This window comes from Microtus pennsylvanicus, chromosome 5 (genome assembly GCF_037038515.1).
Source record: "Microtus pennsylvanicus isolate mMicPen1 chromosome 5, mMicPen1.hap1, whole genome shotgun sequence".
NCBI lineage: Eukaryota > Metazoa > Chordata > Mammalia > Rodentia > Cricetidae > Microtus > Microtus pennsylvanicus.
In genome coordinates this window covers 13465824-13477879 of record NC_134583.1, presented here as the reverse complement: position 1 = coordinate 13477879, position 12056 = coordinate 13465824, and positions in this window count along the sequence as shown.

Below are 12056 nucleotides of genomic sequence, written 5' to 3'. Positions count from 1 at the left end.
CTCTCTCTCTCTCTCTCTCTCTCTCTCTGCCTTTCTGCTTTTCTCACCTTTTCCCTTCCCCCTCCATAATCCACTAAATAAATATCCAACCTCACTCTGCATGGCGTGCCTATTCATGCCTCTGTCTCTTGCCCGCTGCATCATGTCTCCCTGCCTGGGACCAGCAGCCTTCAGAGACCTGCAGCATGGTCTCATGGCCAGCTGACTGCTGCAGCTGGTAGGGAACCTTCAGGATTTTTTGATTAATTCATTGCATTGGTGATGTGAGACTCACAAGGCTCTCCTGCCCTGACCTTCTCTCCCAGGGTCAGTATCCAGAACAGGGGATTTTCTTAACAACAACAATGTGTTCCATATGCCTGAGTGTGATTTCTCTGCACAACATCGGCTTCAAATGGTGAGTTTCCCCATTCTGATTAGCTTAACCATTTCTCCAAACCCAAGGAATTAAACGTTGAGCTCTCACAATCTTCTGGTGTTCCTATAAATTGGGGGACTGCCCCAACTAGGGTCTTCAAGGCTACAGTTGTGCCCTTCACTAATATTCATCTTTGGATTGCTTCTTTTAGCTAAAATTGTGTTTGGAAAAGCCTGTGGCCCATCTACCCATGACTGGAGGCCCAGTGTCCCTCAAGATTCTTTCAGCTTTTTCCTTTCCTTTTCTCTCTTTTATCCCTTACTGTGAAAGGCCAATCAGAGCAACCTCTGGCTTCTCTGGGTTCCAAGTCACTCTGACTGGATGGATCCAGGTCTTACCATTTCACTCAAGGCCAGGGGACACCTTCCCACAGGTCTTCTTGATGGCTGTGTGCTGATTTATTCCTGCTCACAGTTGAGAGACATCTCACTGTGCACCCTGTGGTGTCACCGTTTTGTGGGTTTTCACACTTTCAGCTATGGGTAGCAAGCCATCCAAGCCCATTAATCCAGTATCCCTTCTAGGATGCCTTTTAGAGGCCCTGAAACCCCAGGCCTTAATGCCCTACTTTTCAGCTCCTACCCTCATTCAGCCAGTGTTGCATTGGCTTCAATTTTACAGGAGCCTTCTAACTACTGTCAATGGGAGCTTTCTAACTACTGTCAGCACACAGGCTAATGGAAGAAGTTTCCTCAAACTGTCATTGCTACTACTGCTGCCAACAAGGTTGGTCAGATCCACAATGTAGCTGTTTTCAATTCCAGCCTTTTGCTCTGTAATGTGGCTTGTGGCATGGCGGCTCAGCCATAGGGTGGATCATGTCTCTAGGTCTCTATTATTATTAACTTAAAATCCCTGAAGCTCAAAAATTGTGGCTCTTTCATATAACATTTGACCATTGCCATCTTAATTAAGGTCAGGTGACTTTACCACAATCTTAACTGAAAGCCAGGTCAGGTGACCAAGTTCTGCCATCTTTACTAAAGTATATCCTGCCTGCACTCCCAGTTTATTTATGTTTTTGTCTCTAAATTACTCTTGCTGACTCTGTTGCATGTGTGTTTTCTGCAGTGGTATGCCTTTGGCAGGGCCCACCAAGAGCATCCACTTCACCCAATTTCTAGTCACTCTATGTGTGTATGTGTGTGTGTTCATACATGTAACTTAAATGCATCTATGTTTACTGTTAAATGTTATAATTGTCTGTTCATTGCATCTCATTTCAGACTACAAAAACATTAAGTCTCATGTTTTAAATTGGTATGTACATTTAAGTCTCTTAAAAATATATTTAATCCAACTCTGATTTAAAATATGTCAGTTTAAAAGGACAGCCTCACCAAACAAATTTCAGTAAATTACAAAGACAAGTAATTAATATGTGTACCTGAAGTTATAAAGGTGTGAGGACAAGTTTACAATATCTCTTTCATGCAGCTTTTCATAGTCTTAAAAATATGTTCATTATGCAAAAATATCTGTCACTGCCAATCTGACATAATTATGCTGCTGTTTATACAATGGATGTCTAAAACTTCTGTTTTCACACACCCAAAGAATTCTTGTGAGTTCCAGATAGCCGAATTGAAGTATGCACCTTAAACAGGTCAGACACACCCCCTCAACTCCATGGTCCCAATTTTTTCCCTTAATTTAACTTTGTCCACTGTTATGCCAATAACTTAAACAGGTGTAGGAGACACCAGACATTTCCATACCACAAACACCGGACAGGAACAAACATACCAGCTATGTCAGGATGTGACCAGCACCCAGCTTTTTCAGGTCCCCACCAAAGATGATGCCCATAAATAAGCAGGAAGCAGTCTTGAGAACCTGCCTCCCCGATTCCTTGACTTATGGTGCCTAACCTGCTGCCTTTTTGTTATAAAAAAGATGGGAAGGCAGTGAAATGTAGTTATTGTTTTTAATGTAGGAAACACTTCATTCGGTTTTCAAATCCTACTAGATCGTAAATTTTCTCTCTCTCCCTCCCTCCCTCCCTCTCTCTCTCTCTCTCTCTCTCTCTCTCTCTCTCTCTCTCTCTCTCTCTGTGTGTGTGTGTGTGTGTGTGTGTGTGTGTACATGCTCTACATTTGCACAAGATCAAGGCATCTCAAATCCCAGTGTCCATAGGGAAGTAACCCATGAAGGTCCACTCCTATCTAAAGAAATATTGGTAACAAAAGGGTGCTAGGTTATGGGGAGCTGGTTTTCTTTGAGTATATAGCTCTTCAGAGGTTACTCAAGCTCCAATGGGTGTTCTTATACCTATGCACAAAGTGGAAACACTAAGTAGACTCAATAGTGTCTTTTTAAAGGGAAACATGAATTTGGAAGAGAAAGAGGTAGTCTCGGGGATAGGCACATAATTGAAGGACACAGACTGGTGGTCAGATTTGATCAAACTACTTTATATGTATGCGTGAAATTCTCAAACAATAAAAACTTGAAACATATAAGGAAAAGACAATATATAGGAAAAAGCTTAAATAATATGATTACATTAAATAATATTAAAATAATTACAGTACTTTTTAAATGCTAGAAAATGGCAACAATAAATAAATAAATAAGGGGAAAAATTGATCATAAAACAGTCTATTTGAAAGTATAGCAATATTGAAGAATGAAAAAAGTGAAGACAAATGAAGAAAGCATGTAAGACCTTGTAAATAGTAGTTTAAAAAAATACCTGGGTTAATGATATTCAACAGGGACCTGAAAATGCCAACAGGGGTAGAAATTTAACTCTAATAATTATAAAGAAAAATTCACCATGCCTAAGGTATGGAATAGATATTGTTTTGACAGGTATCCATGGAGATTCAAAAGTTACCAGTCAGTTCACGCTTAACCAAGTCCCTAGACATCTTACCATCAAGCTCCAAAGGTGAAAGATAATGAGAAGATAAGGTCACAAGAGAATGAACACAACACATAAATATCTCCCATTTCTGCTGATGGTTGAACTCACACCAGAAGCTTGACAGCTGAAGAAAGACTTGAGATTTTCCCAATACTGATAGACAAAACCTTCTGAGGATACAGAAACCCGTCAAACTGTCCTATAGAAATGAAAGAGAGATGAAAATAGTCCTAAGCAAACAAAACCTGAGAGAAATATCTCTACTAGACCTATCTAACAAGAAATACTAAGGGAGAATTTTGTTTAATAAAACTAATCAAATTTAGTGATCAAGAAAGCAATTAACAGAGGGTGTCCAATTGCAGGTAAGAGTAGCAATGGAGAAGAATTAAGAATGCTGTAATACAAGGCTAGGGAGATGGCTCTGCCAATACAGTACTTGCCATGCAAACATCAGGTCTGGAGTTCAGACTCCCAGAACCACATGATGTAGAAGCAGGGAACCGTCAGCAAAAGCTGGCTTCCCAGACAAGGTGAAAGGGCAAGTTCTAAGTTACGCAAGAGAGACTGTCTCAATATACAGGTTATGGAGTGATCAAGGAAGACATTTGCTCTCGATCTTGGGTGCTTCACAACACAAGTAAAGGTGAACTTTCATACACAGGATGGTCACACATATGTGAACATGCATAAACATGTATACACATCATACACACATACATATACAAAGAAGATTGTCTCATAAAGAAAGACAATCAATTATAACTTTAGTATAAAATCTAGAGACCAAAATAATATTACTGTTAAATTAACAGATATATAATATAAAACTATGGTAAGGGGGATACTTAACACAGTAAGGAAGAATGGAATGCAATTATAAAGTACTTATCCCTATATTTACTTTTAATTTTTTATTCTTTTCAATCATAATATCATTTAAAATAACTTTACATAAGCAAAAGATATTTTGCAATATAGATTACAGGGACCAAGCAAACATTTATAATATTGTTTACTTCTCTACAGCTGACATATATGTAATCGTAAACAATGTAGGGGAGGAATGTATTTGTCTGACTTAACCTTTCCTGTCACAGTCCATCACTGAGTTAAATCATGGAAGAAACTCAAGCAAGCACTTAGAGGCAGAAACTGAAGTGATAACCACAGAAGAACACTGTTTTCTGGCTCGGCTGCCTGATTTACTCAGCCTCCTTTCTGCTATAATCTAGTACCCCATGCCCAGGGGTGGCACTGGTCACAGTAGGATGGGACCAAGAATATCAATCACTTAACAAGAAAACATCCCACAGTCATGTTCACATGACAATCTGATGGAGGCAATCCCTCAGTTGAGGCTCTCTATTTCCATTTGGATGACAAGTTGACAAATGAAGCTAACTATGACAGAAACAAACCATAACAAAATACAGAATTGTAAATGGAGACTGTGCATTTGTTTCCCAGCTGTCCAGACCCGAATAATACACAGAAACTATATTAACTACCAAACTGTTTAGTCAACGGTTCAGGCATATTCCATATTCCTAGCTAGCTCTTTTTTTTTTTTTTTTTCTAGACAGTGTTTCTCTGTGGCTTTGGAGCCTGTCCTGAAACTAGCTCTGTAGACCAAGCTGGTCTCCAACTCACAGAGATCTGCCTGCCTCTGCCTCCCGAGTGCTGGGATTAAAGGCGTGTGCCACCATCACCTGGCCTAGCTAGCTCTTATATCTTAAATTAACCCATTTCTATTCATCTATATCTCCACAAAGCTGTGGCTTACCAGTAAGGTTCTGGCTTCCTTCTCCTTGGGCAGCTACATGGTGTCTGCCCAAATCTGCCTTTTTTTCTCCCTGCATTCAGTTTAGTTTTCCTGTCTGCCAGGCCTCCTTAGCCTTATTCCCCAGGGAAAGATGAGTGTGCTATCTACTCATTCCACAGCCCCATGATGCATGACAATCAGATACAATAGGGTGTCAAGTCAAAGCAGGAACTCAGTTTTTTACTGTGAGCATCAGCTTATGTAAGTTAAGTGGCACCTTAGAGGTTGATGTGATGCAGGGGTACCTCCAGCCAATGAGAGACAGGTAGGCCCTCCCTCTGGCTGGAGGAATATCTACCTAGATTTTGCTGTCTCATTCTCACTTGGTAGCATTGAAACTATTATTCAAACTTGAGCCGGGCTTTTCTCTGTTCTACAGGCCTTTAGGTACAGGCCCTGAGATACTTTTGGCCCAATACCTGCCTAGCTATATTTTCTACCCTGCTATAGTTTCAAACAGCTTCTTAATTGACCAATGGTGATAAAATATATTCACAGCATACAGAGGGGAATCCCACATCAGAGTTTCCAATTTTGGGAAGTACAGGTTTTTAAAGTATGATCTAATGTTCTCTGGATATTCACAGTGTCTATTGTTACGTTTTTCTCTTCATTTCTGATTAAATTTGGATATTCTTTCTCTGCTTTTTAGTTAGATTTCATAAGGGTTTATCTATCTTGCTGAGTTTCTCAAAGAACTAGTTCTTTGTTTCATTGATTCTTTGTATTGTCATCTTTGTTTCTGTTTTATTGATTTCAAACCTCAGTTTCATTATTCCTGTTACCTACTTCTCCGGGATGAGTTTGTTTCTTATTGTTCTAGAGCTTTCAGTTTTGATGTTAAGTCATAAGTGTGAGACTTCTCCGAATTCTTTATATAGGCACTTCTTGCTATGAACCTTCCTCATAGCACTGCTTTCATAGTGTCCCATAAGTTTGGGTATGCTGTGGATTCATTTTCATTAAATTATAGGCAGTCTTTAATTTCTTATTTCTTCCTTGACCCAGTGGTACCTCAATTTCCATTAGTTTGTAGGCTTTCTGTACTTTGTGTTGTTGTTGAACTTAACTTTAACCCATGGTGTTCTGGTAAGATTCAGGGTATTATTCCAAGTGGAGAGTTGCTCTGTGACTGAGTATGTGGACAATTTTAGAGAAGGTTCTATAATGTGCCAAGAACAAGGGGTATTCTTTTGTGTTTTGGTGAAATGTTCTGAAGATGTCTGTTATGTCAATTAGAGTCATAAAATCTGTTCACTGCATTATTTGTCAGTTTAGTTTCTGTCTGCCAGGCATGTCTATTGGTGAAAGTAGGATGTTGAAGTCTTCCACTATTAATATGTGGAGTTTGAAGTGTGGCTTACGCTTTTGCAATGTTTCATTGACAAAGGTTGGTATCCTTGTATTTGTGGCATATATGTTCAGAATTAAGATTTTGTCTTGATTGATTTTTTTCCATTGATGAATATGAAGCATCCTTCATATTTTTTGATTAATTTTAGTTTGGAGTCTATTTTGTTAGATATTAGAATGGATATACCACCTTGCTTCTTAGGTCCATTTTATTAGAAAGTCTTTTTCCAACCCTTTACTCTGAGGTAATATCTGCCTTTAAAGTTTTAATGTGTTTTTTTGTCTGCAAAAAAGGATAAATCCTGCTTTTGTATTCATTCTTTTACCATGTCGTTTTTATTGGTGAATTGAATCCATCAATAATAAGAGAAATTATTAATGACTAGTGATGGCTAATTTCTGTGATTTTTGGTTTTGTTTGTGTTGGTAGTGTATACATGTTTGTTTCCCTTATTTTGGTTTTGCCGGACTGAGATTACTTATTGCTTTTGTTTTTCTGGGTGAAACTCTTTGAGTTTGAGTTTTCCTTCTAGTACTTTCTATACAACAGACTTTGTACATAGATATTGTTTAAATCTGTTTTTTTTTTCTGAAATACCTTGTTGTCTCCATCTATGGTCACTGAAAGTTTTACTAGGTATTGTGGTCTGGGCTAGAATCCACGGTCTCTTAGTCACATCTGTTCAGGCCCATCTGGCTTTTAGTGTCTCTGTTGAGAAGTCAGGTGTAATTCTGATAGGTCTGTCTTTTTATGTTACTTGCCACTTTTCCTTTGCAGATCTTAATTTACTTTCTTAGTTTAATCTATATTTAATGTTTTGATTATTATGTGGTAAATGGATTTTTTTTATTTGGTCCAGTCTATTTAGTGTTCTGTAAGCTTCTTATAACTATAAAGGCATGTCCTTTTTAGTTGGGAAAGATTTTTATTCTATGGTTTTGTTGAATATATTTTCTGTACATTTGAGCTTGTATTCTTCTTATTATTCTTAGATTTGGTCTTTTCATGGTGTCCCTGATTTCCTGGATGTTTTGTGTTATGAATCTTGTAGATTTAACATTTTTCTTTGACTGATGAATCTATTTTCTCTATCTTATCTTCAATGCCTGAGATTCCCTTTTCCATCTCTTGGATTCTATGTCCATGCCTGCATTTGTCATTTCTGTTCACTTGCCCAGGTTTTCCATTTACAGAATTCCCTTTGTTTGTGTTTTCTTTATTTCTTCTATATAAAATTCCAAGTCTTGAGCCATTTCCTTCACCTATTTCATAGTTTTTTCTTGGCTACAAAGAACCACTAGAACCAAGTGATCCTATAACTGACAACAAAATAAGAACATTCCAATGCAGTCAAAATACATGGAAATGAGCTTTAAAATACATTTGTGAAAACAATAGAGGCCCTTAGACAGAAAATAAACAATTCCCTTAAAGAAATCAAAGAAAAGACAAACAAAACATTAAAACAAATCCATATATCCCTTAAAGAAAGTCAAGAAAAAAACTATAAATAAGTAATAATCTATGATAGTCAAATTTGTAGTCATGTTAGCTAGGTTTTCCAGATATACAGAGGCATATTTCAGTTAGGTAGATATTCTTCAAATCTTTCAGAGACCTTCAGAATATGACATTTAAAAGTTTTAAGAAGTTAAGACTTTTCATGAGAGTGAAACACATCTGCTACTGACAATACCAATAAATTCAATAGGAAGATGGGCACCAAAGAGACTCTATATGGAATTTCCTAGACATTTTGGCAAGAAATCTCTCCTGTCTCAACTTCTTGATATTGTGCTGTATGAATGGGACATGCAGGACCCACAGAAATGACTGCTGAACTTGCCTAAAAATGAGATGGTACTTTGGGGTTACTGCTTCATGAAAGAGTCTGCCAGACATTCTGGATGATACAGAAGAAAGTGACAGGCAAACTTCCAATATAGGCAAAACTGCCTTTTAAATTTCCTGCTTCATGGAAAAGTCTGATGGATATTATGGGGCTATGGGCTGAAGATTGGATATGCCAATGATACAAAAGATCTTTTAGTGACTGTCCAGGCAGCAAGGTATTTCTGTCAACTCTAGAGTTTTGGAAGTTGCTTACAATGCACTTCCTATTTACTTAGGGAATAGTATATCCTTCTGAATTCTTTGATGGAGTTGAAGAATATATAGTTATAGTTTTCATTAGTTATGATGAAAGATAAAATAGATATAAATACTCTAACTGTAATTCTTGCTTGATACCTGTTTTGTTATATGTAACTATATTAAAGTTAAAACCTTACTTTTCATTTAGGCAGAAAAGGGGAGATGATATAGGAAGTCCTTCTGTCTATGTGTTGCTTTTATTGGTTAATGAATAAAGAAACTGGCTTGGTCTCTGTTAGGGCAAAGTAGAGCTAGGCAGGGGAAACTAGGCTAGGAGAAAGAAGGAAGGGTAAACAGTATTGCAAATAATACAGTTTCTGTGTGATTAATTTGGGCTGAACAGCCAAAAACAAACAAGCTGCCTCCTACTACATATATTGTTAAAAATTAGGTGTCCATAGGTGTGTGGATTTATGTACAGAATGTCAACTTGATTCCATTGATCAACATATTAGTGTTTGTACTAACACCGTGCCCTTTTGTTTTCCCTTTTTAAAGTGCAGTTCTGTAGTACATCTTGTAATTGGAGATGATGACACCCCCAGACCTTCTTTTACTATTCTGGAATGTTCGAGCTATACTAAATTTTATATGTTTTTATATGAAACTAAAAATTGTCCTTTCAAAATCTGTGAATAATTATCTTGGAATTTTAATGGGATTTATAGTGAATATGTAGATTGCTTTTGGTGCAATAGCCAGTTTTACTACTTTAATTATGCTGATGAATGAGCATGGGATACTTTCCCTCTTCTGATATCTTCTTCAATTTCTTCAAGTTTTTATCATTCAAGACTTTCAATTTAATGGCTAAACATCCGATGATATTTTGTATTACTTGTGCCTACTGTGAAAGGTACTGTTTTCCTAATTTTCTCAGTATATAATTTGTATATAAGAGGGCTATTGATATTTGTGAGATAATTTTGTATTCATCTACTTTGTTGAAAATGCTTATCAATTGTACAAGTTTGTAGGTGAAAATTTTGTGGTCATATATATTATATATATATTATCATATCACTTGTGAACAAAAGTACTTTGATTTTTTTCATTTCCAATTTGTATCTGTTTAATCTCCTTCAATTGTCCTATTGTTCTAGCTAAAACTTCCGGTACTATATTGAATATGTATTGTGAAAGTAATGCTTCAGATTTTAGTGGAACTGCTTAAAGTTTTTTTTTCCATTTGAGATGATGTTTTCTAGAAGGTTGCTGTAAACTGTCATTATTATGCTGATGTATATTCCTTGTATTCTTAGTTTCTCTAGGATCTTTATCTTGACAAGGCATAAGATTTGGTCAACTGCCTTTTCTGCATCTAATGAGATAATCATGTGTTTTTTGTCATTCAACTTTTTTAAATGGTGGATTACATTTATCAACTTATATATGTTGAATCATCCCTCTGTCTCTGGGATGAAGGCTACATGATTGTCGTAGATGATTGTTTTGATGTGTTATTAAATTAATTTGTAAGTATTTCTTTAAAAATTTTGCATCTATCTTCATAAATCAATTGGCTCTGTAGTTTTCTTTTATCTTTGAGTTTATGTACTTTGAATATCAGGATAACTATGGTCTATTAAAACAGATTTGGCAATGTTCTTTCTCTTTCTATTTTGTGTAATAATAACTTTTTTGAAAGTCTTGTACATTTTTTCTGCTAAAACCATCTGGCCCTGGGCATTTTTAGGTATGGAGAATTTTAATTAAGGCTTCTATTTTAATTGGGGCTATAGTTCTGTTTAAACTGCTTATCTAATCTTGACTTAAGTTTGGTAAATGATACCTAATGAAAAAAATATATATTCTTATTAGATATGCCAATTTGTTGGAGTACAAATATTAAAAACATACTCTTATGATTCTCTTTCTACTGTCATTTCCTCAGTTTTCCCTAAGCCTTACATATGGGAGTGGTTTGATGTTGCCATTGACACTGGACTGAACAACTTTGCAATTTTATTGTTTGTATTTTTTGTAATGGTCTCAATGTATTTTTTTATGAGAGGTGAGAACTATATTACCTGTGGGTAAAACGATAAATATTCACAATGTTGTTATTGATTGTGCTGATTGAATAAAGTAGTGGTTGTAGATTCTCTTCCAACATTCATGACTTCACAAGCCCTAAGTATTGGTCAGATTTCTAATCCTAGGCATAATTAGGTTGGTCAGGTCTTTTAAGTTTAAGATGAAATGAATATAACTGGCAGAAGATTAGGGAGTTCGATATGAGATTATTTATGGCCTCTTTTTCCACTAATTTTTGTTGCATGCATATATGTATTTGTATATACATATAGAGTCTAAATATTGCCTGTTTAATGCATATAATGTTATTTGTATGTATGTTTTCATGGTGAATAGACTGCTGTGCTCTTGCCCTCATAGGATAAGCTTCAACCCCCTCTCCAGCTCTTAGCTTTACTCTACCGTCTGTAGTTTTGTTTGTTTGTTTTTGTGAGGGATGTAGGGTTCATGACCTTTTCCCTAGCACAGTGGTTCTCAGCTTTCCTAATGTTGTGGCTATTTAATACAGCTCTTCATGTTGTGGTTATTCCAACCATAAAATTAATTTTGATATTGTTGTGAGTTATAATGTAAATATTTGATATGCAGAATATCCAATATATTACCTCTGTGAAAGGGTCATGAGTCCCCGAAAGGGCTTTTAACCACCAGGTTGGGAACCACTGGCCTAAAAGTTTGTCATCGTTCTTGGTGTAAGCTTTGTTCACCTCACATGTGTCACTCCCTTTTATTTATTTCTAGGTTTGTTGCATTTTTCACTGTAAACATACACTGCTGCCACCTGTATGACTGGGACTTGACCTGTCTAAGGGAGCCAATGGAATAAAAAAAAAAGTATAGTTACACAGACACACATGCAGAAAATACAGGATCAGGTAGCCTGTGACTGCACTGATGAAGCTGTGCAGTCTCAGAAATTTTATTTTGAACATGAAAAGAGAGGAGCTCTTAACTAGCCTAGGTAAGTAAGAGGTATCAGTAGGCAAGTAGCATGAGGTAGCAATGTTTTGGGGGGAAGAAGCTGCATTTGCGAGTTTTTACACACACTGGTTAAGTGTTGTAAACTTTCAACTTCAAAATGAGAGAAAAGCTTTGTTATTCCTGAGAATGACTTCAAGAAGGTGTGATTAAATTACATGGATCTGAGCTATTATTGGTCCTTGACATAACTGTTCTCGTAACAGTAATACACCTTCACTTCTTTGGTTGCTCACAGTAGCCCCCCAACTTGATGAGATTTGTTTTGTGGCTTATCATGTGATCTACCTTGTCAGTAGCTCCAATGATTCTGAATGTATGCAACAGCTGCTGTGCAGATTGACAAATATCTATCAGATCAGGTTAATTTACTGTGCAATTTCACTCCACTATTTATGTGTAAATTTTCTTCTAAATGATC